Raw genomic sequence first — 12,017 nt, forward strand, 5'->3', positions numbered from 1 at the left:
CCTCTCAGTCTTCTTACTGTGGTCTGCCCCATAACTGTCTCCCACTACAGGGGTCTGCAACTTTGCAAGCTCATCCCCCTACTCTGCTCAGTCGTCCCCTCAATGCCTCCTGCTCACCCGCACCCCTCAGTCCCTACTCCTCCCCCCCTTTCTCTCTCCCCCCTCCCCCAACTTAATTGTCTTGAAATGAAACCACTCAAAATGTGTTTGTACTGTATACAACTTTACATTTATTTCAAATTGTTTTAAAATCTATTTTCCGGACATGTTTATAATAAAAGAACCATCACAAATGGTAGCGAAGGTGTTGCATGGCTAAGAGCTTTCATTTCACTGCAACATCCAAAACAGGTCCCTAGGTGGGTGGCACCCTTAACATGTTTGCTGAATGAGAATGCTGCAGCGCAGTATACATATAACAGGCAAAGCCAGCGACCTCTGGCAGTGAAGGAGTTAAGACAGCGACCAGTTTTCGGGAGCACACCCATTCCCCCTGCGCTTGATAGGAGGCTGCTGTTCAGAGGGTGTCCCTCATTCCTGCCATCACCGCAGCTGTTTTGTTTTACAAGCTCCGCGTGTACTTAATTAGTCTCATAATCCGAATGGGTCCATTAAGCCTCTGATTAAACCTTAAGTAGAACTCTGATAAAGGGAGGGGAAGAGAAACCAGCGGGTAGAGGCATTGTCCCCACCTGCTTCCTGCACACGCAGTGACTTTCTCCATTAACCCTTTGGGTGTCCCAGGATGAAATCACTATGTCCAGGGGACTGGAACTCCGGGAGCCCACGCTCCCCATCCAGCCCCGACATAGTGAGTTGCGTCATGCCCAAAGAGGTTTGTTTATCATGCTTATACTGCTCCCCACGTTCCCATGGAGCACAGGATGTGACCTGCCCCAGTAGTAAAAACGTTTCCTGGAAAGTGACCACACTTTGCCGGAGGGGTCGTGGCACTCGGGTACCGTGACCCCTATGGGGCACAAAGGGTTAACCCCTTCACTGCAGTGAGGGTCTAGCACTGCATAGCTGGTGCGATTCTATTTCACCATCCAAGTCAACTTGGGGTGGGAAGTGACAGCAGGATGCAAGGGGTTAACTGCTGGACGAATACAGAGCAATGTGGTGCAGGACCCTCCACCGAGAAAGGAGTTACGTTGTATGAGTGTATAAACCTCCAACTCTCCCGTCGTATCTGCAGGTCTCACTGACTTGGAGTCAGTCTGGTTGATTTTCACTGTCAGCGTGTCACAGATTTAAGTGGATTCTCACTAAAAAAATAAGTAATTCAACAGTTTTCCATTAAAATACATTTTTGTGGCACAGAACCCTAAAAACCTCACACATTTTGGTCCTAGTAGGTCGATTAGTGCAGTGAGATGATCATAGGAGCACAATCATTATCCACTGCACTATTGTGTGTGTATTCTCCTGACGTCAATTCGTGCACCTGTTCATAAATATACATTCTCGGTGCTGCTAATTTCTCCCACAACTTTCAGCCGTCTTAATTTCCCACCCCAGGTTCCAATTAAATTAAAAAGTTTAAGTCTCCCAAAATTCTCATGGCAATTACAAGCTGAAATGAGACAATTATCATTATCAAATTCTTTATATTCTTCTCATTATTGCTCAATAATTGCACTGATCTACCAACGTCAGCCCTAAAATGTAGTCTCTTGATCCCCAACCACTGAAATTATTCCCACTCCACTCCACTGAGGGTATTTCAGGTCTGGCCCAGCCTGCTTTGTGTTACACAAGCAATGGCACTCACATGCAGAGGGGTTATACAGAGCTAATATTCTATAGGCACAAATATTAGATAGAATTAAAAATAAAAAACGCAGGTACATTAGAGGGATTGAATCACATTCCGTCTGTGTGTGGACTGATATCTTCTCATTTAACCTCATCAGACATCATTTCAACTATCTTGGGTTAGCAGAAAAAAGGTATCACGAAACAGCCCCTGCACTGTATCATACTCCTCTCTGCCCATATCATTTGAATTAGGATTCGGTCTGTTTCAATCCATTCTAATACTTTACTGCACCTGACTTTATAAACAGTTGGGATGTATGTTATCTTCTTTTCTTAATAAAAAGGAGTGGGGAGAGATTGGGAAGGGGGAAAAAAGACATAGAGAATCCAGAATCACATATTGACCCAGTAGCATGAATTACACCCCATACAGAGCGCTTGGTTCCCACTGCTTTGCAATGATGATGCCTTTAAATGGAGCTCAGTAATATGAGTGACTCTCCTACAAGGATCCTATTAAGGAGAACCCTCAAGCAATGAATGGAGCCACCAATGAGTTTTCCCAACAATGTCCACCAGATCAAGGTAGCCCGCGTAAGACCCCAGACCACCAGTTGCAGGCCTGTAGACACAGCACTCAGGAGCAGCAGCCACCCAAATAGCAGGGCCATGCGGCCCACCCTCTGTGTCCCCAACCAGGCCAAGGACGCGGCTCCCAGGAAGATCTCTGGAAGGAGAAGCCAGGCCACGGTGGCCACGCTCTGCACTGCATGGAAAAACAATAGCAGCCACCGTAAAGCAGAGCCGCTCCACAGACAACCTGCTGCAGTGTTTGTCAACCACACCAAAGCCCTCCACAGGCCCCACTCCGCCCTAACCACTGTCCAGTGCAGTGTGCTCCAAACACCCTCATCAACGGCAGCGACTGTCCAGCAAAGAGCGTTCCACAGGCAAGTCCGAGTAACAGTAGCTAATCTACGTGCATACACCGTAGTCCTTTGCAGAGGTCCAAACTGACTAATTGGATTCATCTTCAGAAACTTTAGAGAGAACTTTTCTGAGATTTCCATCAAATACATCTCAAGTAAAGAATTATAACATAGAGCAAGTTTATATGCTGCATCGTTCATGAAGATATCTTGTGTTGGTCCAATAAATAGCACCACAACCTTCACATCACACAATTGTCCAGGTGCAATTAACCTTTCTAACATTATATCCAATATCCATATCCAATATCCATGTCCAAGCCAGAAATCCAAGCTGTTGGCTAGAAGATCCGCTACTCTAAGTGACTGGCAGGATGACCACAAGCACAGAGTTCAGTGATGACCTCTATGATCCACTGGCCCTGTCCTCATTGGATCTTGGTGACGCTGGAGCGTGAAAGCAAAAACTCATGTTTGATGAGAATATTTCCACTGTGATCAGACCAGGCAACACCAGCATGAATCCCACAAGGACTCTCCCTGCTTTCTATTCTAACAAACAGCGGAGAAAGCAAAGAGCGTTCAGAAGAATTACTGAAGGGTTCTAACAACCTCCCCCAAACCGCTCTGCACAAGTTAATCACGACTGGCTGCATAAACCCTTTGTTCTTCCACCATTAAAAACCTGCCACAGAAATCCCTGGGCACTCTGTGCTTTAGTTTTTAATTCTGCTGCCAGGATCGCTCAGCTCCGCTGCCGATTGTTCTGAGAAAGGCTGGACAAGGGGATTAAATGAGGCTTGAAGCCAGGATGCAAGCGCTGTAATATAATTTTATATAAAACCAAGGGCTGTTGGGAAACCTCCACAGAGAAGGGGAAGCAGTGTGCGGGTGAACACACAACGTTGAACATCAAATTAATTTTAAATGCTAGTGTGGTAGATTCAAGCACTTATCATAGACCCCTTCAGTGCCAGAAAGGGATCAAAGCTCTCTTGCCCTGTGCTACTGTGTAACCTGAGGTCCATCGGCTATATAAACCGGTGTATATATATCTATATATATGTGTATATATATGTATATACACATGCACACGCATGCATACATAGTGCCAACCATGTACTAAACATTTGACAAGACAAGCTCATAGAAATATAAGGATGTATTATACTGCACAATAGACAATAGCTTGGCTCAATTTCAAATGTGAGTGGCCTGTCCTTATATTATAGCACAAACAGAATGGGTAGGAAGACTGGGAATAATATAATATAATAGCTGTATAACACACATACATAGAGGTAGGAGTCCCAGTCCTGAACAGCTTACATCTATGATCACTATGTATATATATAGATATATATATATACACACACAGTATGTGGTGCAGGGCACTCCTCTACTGTTAGGTTAGCTAAAGTATAGGGTGCACTGCTGTATACTATATAAGCATTGTGTACACAGATCTGAAGACGGCGGCACGACAGGGTTTCACTGAGTCTACACGTTGAATAAACTTTCATCACTATGAGTGCCTGCTTCTTCTGATATATATCACACGCGGAACAAGAGACAGTCCCCTTACTCGATTGCAATCATACTGTATCTATCCGCTGCACCACCCAAGAAATATGCAAAAATATTCAGTCATTATATATCTGCCAGGGTCTCAGGTCCCTGTTTATTAAAGAAAAACTATGCATTTGACACAAAAATACATTGGAGCAAAATGTTTCCGAAAATGTAAATACTCTCTACAAAGCGTGCAACAGTTCATTCAGAGCCCAAAGTATCACTTATTAAAGATTGATTTAATAGATATATTGTTTTAATATATATAAAAATACAGTGCTTTAGATAAGGGGTGCACAAACTTTTTTCTGTGCGCCCCCTGCCTGCTCTATTCCCCCCCCCCTCTTTTCGCCCCCTTACCTTCTCTTCGGCATCATTTTACGCCGTGTTGCCAAAAGCCGTGAGAGCAGGTAAGAAGCATACAGAGGCCTCTCGCGCTCCCATGGCATTAAATTTAATGTTGTGGGAAAGAGCACAGTGCCTCTATAAGCGTCGTGCCCCCCCCCCCCCCCAAATCTCACGCGCCCCCAGTTTGCCCACCCCTGCTTTACATTACAGAAAAAGATTATTACAAGAACATACAATTACATTCAATGCAGAACAGTTTCTTAAAACAAACCGCATTCCCTAAACTTTATAAATTCTTCCCAGAGAGGTCACTGGCCAGAAAGATGAAAATTCACGTATCTGATCCCAAACACACCTCTGTTAAATTCAGATTTTCTATTCAACATGCCAACATTTATGCCACGACCTTCTGCATTGAAACCACACAAAACCCACCCCTGTCATTAATAAGCTACCTGGATGACATTTATGACTTAAGGAAAGAAAAAAACATTCTTCTGACATTTAAAATCTGACTCAATATATAAAAGGCCTCATAACTTTATTTCTATAATACTTACAGACACCATCTTCATGGTTGCGTCTGCGCTCTAAATATACACACCTGCATCAAAAATTTACAGCCTAACGCAGTGGTTTTCAACTGGGGTTCCGCGAGCACCCCTCAGGGGTTCTGCAGCCGCATGTGGGAGCGAGCTGGAACAACTCTCCCATGCTGTCACAGGCCCGGCGGCACCCCACACAGCAGTGAGCCGGCATCAGCAACAACAGCAGCTGCCCGGTCACTGCTATACTTCAACTCCCTGCCTGTTCCTGTTGGTGCAGCTGACAAGAGGGAGATAGAGGAATTTGAGAGGTGAGATGGGGGGGGGGGGCAGTAATTGGTGTGTGTGTAAGTGGGCGAGAGTGTGTTTGTGTATATAAGTGGGAGAGTGTGTGTGTGGGGGTGTGGGGTTGTGCGTAAGTAAGTATAAGAGGGAGAGTGTGTGTGTGTAAGTGGGAGAGTGTGTGTGTGTGTATACAAGTGGTAGTGTGTGAGAGAGGGAGCACAAGGGGGAGAGAGACGGGGCGACAGGAGGGGTGTAGAGAGACAGGGGCAACAGGGGAGGGGGAGAGAGATGGGGGCAATGAGGGGTTGGGGTTCCCCAGATTTTCAAAATCGGATTATGGGGTTCCCTAACCAAAAAAAGGTTGAAAACCACTGGTCTAACGTCTCTTTTCGAAGGAGAAACAGTTATCTGTCTTTTGTACAGTACCTCTTACCCATGCAGTGTGTGGTACGATTTAATTTGACTAATTGCAACGGTGACAGATATCCATTTGTTACTCTTATGAATTGCTGTCAGGTTCATCATTTCTCATATTTAATATTGTCCTCCAGCCAAGTTTGACCTGTTTGTCACCTCTCTCTGTGATGTCACCTTTCTCTGTGATGTCACCTCTCTCTGTGATGTCACCTCTCTCTGTTTGTCACCTCTCTCTGTGATGTCACCTCTCTCTGTGATGTCACCTCTCTGTTTGTCACCTCTCTCTGTGATGTCACCTCTCTCTGTGATGTCACCTCTCTCTGTTTGTCACCTCTCTCTGTGATGTCACCTCTCTCTGTGATGTCGCCTTTCTCTGTGATGTCACCTCTCTCTGTGATGTCACCTCTCTCTGTTTGTCACCTCTCTCTGTGATGTCACCTCTCTCTGTGATGTCACCTCTCTGTTTGTCACCTCTCTCTGTGATGTCACCTCTCTCTGTGATGTCACCTCTCTCTGTTTGTCACCTCTCTCTGTGATGTCACCTCTCTCTGTGATGTCGCCTTTCTCTGTGATGTCACCTCTCTCTGTGATGTCACCTCTCTCTGTTTGTCACCTCTCTCTGTGATGTCACCTCTCTCTGTTTGTCACCTCTCTCTGTGATGCACAAGAGGTCTCTCAAGAATGTTACCGGCTTCTTTGTCTGACAGCCAGGATCTGGCTATTGTCTTCAGCAGAGGTTTTCAACCTTTTTTTTGGTTAAGGAACCCCAGAATTACACACATACTCTTTCTCTCTCCCTCTCACTTACCCTCAACACACTGTCCCCTCTCACTAAGGTCGCGCTTATAGTGACGGCAACAGCGACGCGATGTTGCGTCAAAACAAATGCATTGACGCCGTCGTGGCCTTACTGTGTTCAGTAAAATGCTACAGCATTACAGAGAAAGAAAAGCGTCACGGCAAAAAGTACATAAAAAAGATGAGTTCAATGGACATACTAATTAGCATCATTATTTAAAATTGAGAACAAGACTTCATTAGAGAGACAAAAATTAGCTGCACATTTCTGTCATTTCCTTCCATTTGATAAATGACTCCAATAGAGTTTAAAGGAGCTGCCGGCGCTGACAGCGTGCGCTCTCACCTGATCCTTCCTCTCCCTCCTGTCAGTCGGAAGTTGGCTTGACGTCTGGCGCCGACAGGAGCAGGGAGAGGAAGGATAGCAGTGACTGGGCGGCTGCTGCTGCTGCTGCTGCAGAGCTCGGGAGCCACCGGGTCACTGCTATGTGGGGTGCCGCCACGCCTGGGACAGCTGGGAGAGTGTTCCCAGCTCTCCCACCCTGGCGGTCGCGAAACCCCTGAGGGGGGCTCGCGGAACCCCAGGTTGAAAATCACTAGTCTATAGCCTTCCAAAGCACACACATTTCACTTTTAGTGGGCCATCAGTGATAGCCCCCGATAATTAAGTCCTTTTTAGATCAGCACAGATCCAGGAAGGGTCTTGACCTGTCATAACCACAATATCTTGTATTTTTAAGACAAACGGCAACCGCATTAACCCCTGAAGCACCAGATTGATTAAAATACGTAATATCCCCTGCCATTTGTACTACACCCTTTGGAGCATCATTCTGTAAAGAATAGAGAAGCAAGAAAAGGGTAATGAGGGTGATAAAGGATGTGCACTGGTGTAGTTGCCCCGATTTAATATGTGATGAAACTGCTTCCCATTGATGGAGAAGAGACCAGCTGCATTCAAATGAATGGGACTAAAATCTTCTCCAGCGGAGGAAAGCTGCTTCCCTGCTTATTCAACAAAGGCCATGTTTGTTTGTATATAGAAGCATCTTGCCAGAATACAACACCTGCTCACAACCATCTCCCCCCTCCCCACATCACCGCTGGCCTTCTTCATATCTACCCAGCTTATGTCTTAATTATCAGCGTTCAGCCCTCCATTTAACCGCGGACCCTGTGCGTTTTGCGAGTTTGGTGAAACTAATCACCACCGCTGAAAGCGAGACGTATCGCGTTTGTAACTTTGCTCCTTTAATTAGGAATCTGTAATTGGATCCAGTCTACGCTGTAAATCCAATTACAGAGGATTATAGCAAAGCAACGGCATCACTAAGTGTTCTCCTGCAAGTGCACAGACAGCAGACTCACAACAGTAAAAAGGCAGCTCAGTGCTTAAGTTCTGACGTAAGGCTTCTAGCTCCTGTACAGTATAAGGAGAGACGTGTAACCTCCTCATCATTCACAGAATAATGTGACCATATGAAGCCCTCAGGCACAGAGCCCCACCAAAGACAGCTACAAATTGAAAGCTCTGTGTTGTGCAGACAGATGGGAGGCAGGAATACCTTGCAAACAGTGGCCATAACACCACGTTTGACAGCACCACGCATCATGGTTTAGGGATCGGCTGCATTAGATCTTTAATCATTCATTGGGACCTGAGCCTCTATCAATCACAGTAGTTCTGTACAGGAATGATCACACTGAGATAATTCAGGATAAACCTAAGAAGGAGGCGTTATACCTGCCTTATTTACATACAGTACTTTAGTCTTTGCTTAAAGCCTCAATACTACATTCCTCCTTTTTTCTTATGTTTTATATATAAAGCGTGTGACAATGTATAATTCTACATTCTTACCTAAACTGGCAATCGTTTGGTGCTCCTGTTATAAATTTGTAAAAATCCTGATTGTGTGACTAATATAATGGCCGCCTCCTGTGTGCTGCAGTCAGTAAAATGCTGCAGTTGATATGTAACATTATGTTACTAAGTGTAACACATTATTGTTACAGCTTTCAGAGTAATGGGCAGTCTGTTTGGAACACAGCAACAAATCTGTCTGTGATACTTTGTTGTCAAAGTGCAGAGCTCAAAAAGGTGTGCGTCAGAGCCTGTTTCAAATTAGGAAGCGGATAGGACTTTCTAAATGGTTGCTGTAGCAACCAAAGGAGGATCAGTACATTAAAACAATAATTAAAAATGGTATTAGGAGTTTTTAAAAAGAAAAACATAGGATTTTTCACGTTTTGCTGCTTTAAAGCTGCACGTTTCTTTGTATTGATAAAAAAAAAACCTAAACCCACAATCTGTTGATCTAGGATTTGGATATTTACTTCACTTACAGCCCAGTCAAATTTTGAGTATAATGTAAAAAATGTAAATAAGCCAAGACTTGTACTATGAGATTTCATCACAACTTTTATCTTGTGATAAACAGCCAAGACATCTTTATTGCAACCCACATAAATGTACTAAATATTGACAACAGAAAATGGAAACTGGGGGGAAATCAAATGTACAGTTCCGCTATTTAAAAATTAGAAAATATGCTCTCTGAAGTTTTACAAAAATATTTATCACTAGCTGATATACCCGGCGTTGCCCGGGCGTGGAAGGGCAGGGGGCATGGAGTGGAAGGGTGGGGGGGGCCAAGGGGCGTGGAAGGGCGGGGAGGGCAAAGGGCAGGGGGGCAAAGGGCACGGAGGGGCAAAGGGCAGGGAGGGGTGGGGGTGCCAAAGGGCAGGGAGGGGCGGGGGTGCCAAAGGGCAGGGAGGGGCGGGGGTGCCAAAGGGCAGGGAGGGGCGGGAGGGGCAAAGGGCAGGGAGTGGTGGGGGGCCAAAGGGCAGGGAGTGGTGGGGGGCCAAAGGGCAGGGAGTGGCGGGGGGCCAAAGGGCAGGGAGGGGCGGGGGGGCCAAAGGGCAGGGAGGGGCGGGGGGGCCAAAGGGCAGGGAGGGGCGGGGGGCCAAAGGGCAGGGAGGGGCGGGGGGCCAAAGGGCAGGGAGGGGCGGGGGGGCCAAAGGGCAGGGAGGGGCGGGGGGGCCAAAGGGCAGGGAGGGGCGGGGGGCCAAAGGGCAGGGAGGGGCGGGGGGCCAAAGGGCAGGGAGGGGCGGGGGGGCCAAAGGGCAGGGAGGGGCGGGGGGGCCAAAGAGCAGGGAGGGGCGGGGGGACTAAGGGCAGGGAGGGGCGGGGGGCTACGGGCAGGGAGGGGCAAGAGGGCAGGGGGGCAAGAGGGCAGGGAGGGAGGGGGACAGGGAGGGAGGGAGGCAAAGGGCAGGGGGGAAGAGGGCAGGGAGGGAGGGGGGCAAAGGGCAGAGGAGGGAGGGGGGCAAAGGGCAGGGGGGCAAGAGGGCAGGGAGGGGCGGGGGTGCCAAAGGGCAAGGAGGGGCGGGAGGGCCAAAGGGCAGGGAGTGGCGGGGGGCCAAAGGGCAGGGAGGGGCGGGGGGGCCAAAGGGCAGGGAGGGGCGGGGGGGCCAAAGGGCAGGGAGGGGCGGGGGGCCAAAGGGCAGGGAGGGGCGGGGGGGCCAAAGGGCAGGGAGGGGCGGGGGGGCCAAAGGGCAGGGAGGGGCGGGGGGGCCAAAGGGCAGGGAGGGGCGGGGGGGCCAAAGGGCAGGGAGGGGTGGGGGGGCCAAAGGGCAGGGAGGGGCGGGGGGGCCAAAGAGCAGGGAGGGGCGGGGGACTAAGGGCAGGGAGGGGCGGGGGGCTACGGGCAGGGAGGGGCAAGAGGGCAGGGGGGGCAAGAGGGCAGGGGGGCAAGAGGGCAGGGAGGGAGGGGGACAGGGAGGGAGGGAGGCAAAGGGCAGGGGGGAAGAGGGCAGGGAGGGAGGGGGGCAAAGGGCAGGGGAGGTAGGGGGGCAAAGGGCAGGGGGGCAAGAAGGCAGGGAGGGAGGGGGGCAAGAGGGCAGGGAGGGGGGCAGGGAGGGAGGGGGGCAAGGGGCCAAAGGGCAGGGTGGCAAAGGGCAGGGGGGGCAAAGAGCAGAGGGGCAAAGGGCAGATGGGCAAAGGGCAGATGGGCAAAGGGCAGGGGGGCAAAGGGGAAAAGGGCAGGGGGCAAAGGGCAGGGGGAGGGAGCGCAGGGGGCAAAGGGCAGGGGGAGGGAGGGCAGGGGTCAAAGGGCAGGGGGAGGGAGCGCAGGGGGTAAAGGGCAGGGAGGGCAGGGGGCAAAGGGCAGGGGGAGGGAGGGCAGGGGGCAAAGGGCATTGGGAGGGAGGGCAGGGGGGGCAAAGGGCAGGGGGCAAAGGGCAGGGGGGCAGGGGGGCAAAGGGCATTAGGAGGGAGGGCAGGGGGGGCAAATGGCATTAGGAGGGAGGGCAGGGGGCAAAGGGCATTAGGAGGGAGGGCAGGGGGCAAAGGTCATTAGGAGGGAGGGCAGGGGGGGCAAAGGGCATTGGGAAGGAGGGCATGGGGCAAAGGGCATTGGGAGGGAGGGCAGGGGGCAAAGGGCAGGGGAGGGAGGGCAGGGGGAAAAGGGCAGGGGGATGGAGGGCAGGGGGCAAAGGGCAGGGGGAGGGAGGGCAGGGGGGGGGCAAAGGGCATTAGGAGGTAGGGCAGGGGGGGCAAAGGGCATTGGGAGGGAGGGAAGGGGGCAAAGGGCATTGGGAGGGAGGGCAGGGGGGGGCAAAGTGCAGGGGGAGGGAGGGCAGGGGGGGCAAAGGGCAGGGGGAGGAAGGGCAGGGGGGGCAAATGGCAGGGGGGGCAAAGGGCAGGGGGGCAAAGGGCAGGGTGAGTCAGGGACGCGTTAAATAACCCATTCCCCTGCGTTTACTCACCTTGCACACAGCCGCGCTCCTCTTCCTAAGGGTACCGGACGCCCTCTTCCTCAACCTCGGCGGTGAGGCTGAGATGCTCCGGTGAGGAGGTGCTGCGCCTCCCGCGGGGAGAGGCGGAGACAGCCGGAGGAGCGGCCTGTGTGAGGGGAGAGCCGCGTGCTCTGTGTGTGTGTGGGGGGGGTGAGCGGGGGGGGGTGAGCGGGGGGGGGTGAGCGGGGCGGGGGTGAGCGGGTGGGGTGAGCGGGGGAGGGGGGGAGCGGGGGGGGGTGAGCGGGGGGGGGATGAGAGTCCCCCGCTGTGTCCCGGGCGCTCGCTCCACTTCCCCGCTGACTGTAGCGGCGCCGGGGGGGGGGAGGAAAAAGCGCGGGAAAGCGGGAGACCCGGGGAGAGGAGGTGCGCGCGTGTCCCGATGAGCGCCGCGGTGTGTGTGTGTGTCATCACTCCGCCTCAGGCCAATGAGAGGTGTGCGGGGGCGGGCAGCCCAAGGGAGCAATCTCATTGGCCTGGCCCAATGTCCAATCTGATTGCCGCTAGGGACACAGGGAGACACATACAGACAGACAGGCAACGACACATAGGACACTTTGAGAAA

The sequence above is a fragment of the Ascaphus truei genome, chromosome 6, assembly GCF_040206685.1.
Source record: "Ascaphus truei isolate aAscTru1 chromosome 6, aAscTru1.hap1, whole genome shotgun sequence".
Lineage (NCBI taxonomy): Eukaryota > Metazoa > Chordata > Amphibia > Anura > Ascaphidae > Ascaphus > Ascaphus truei.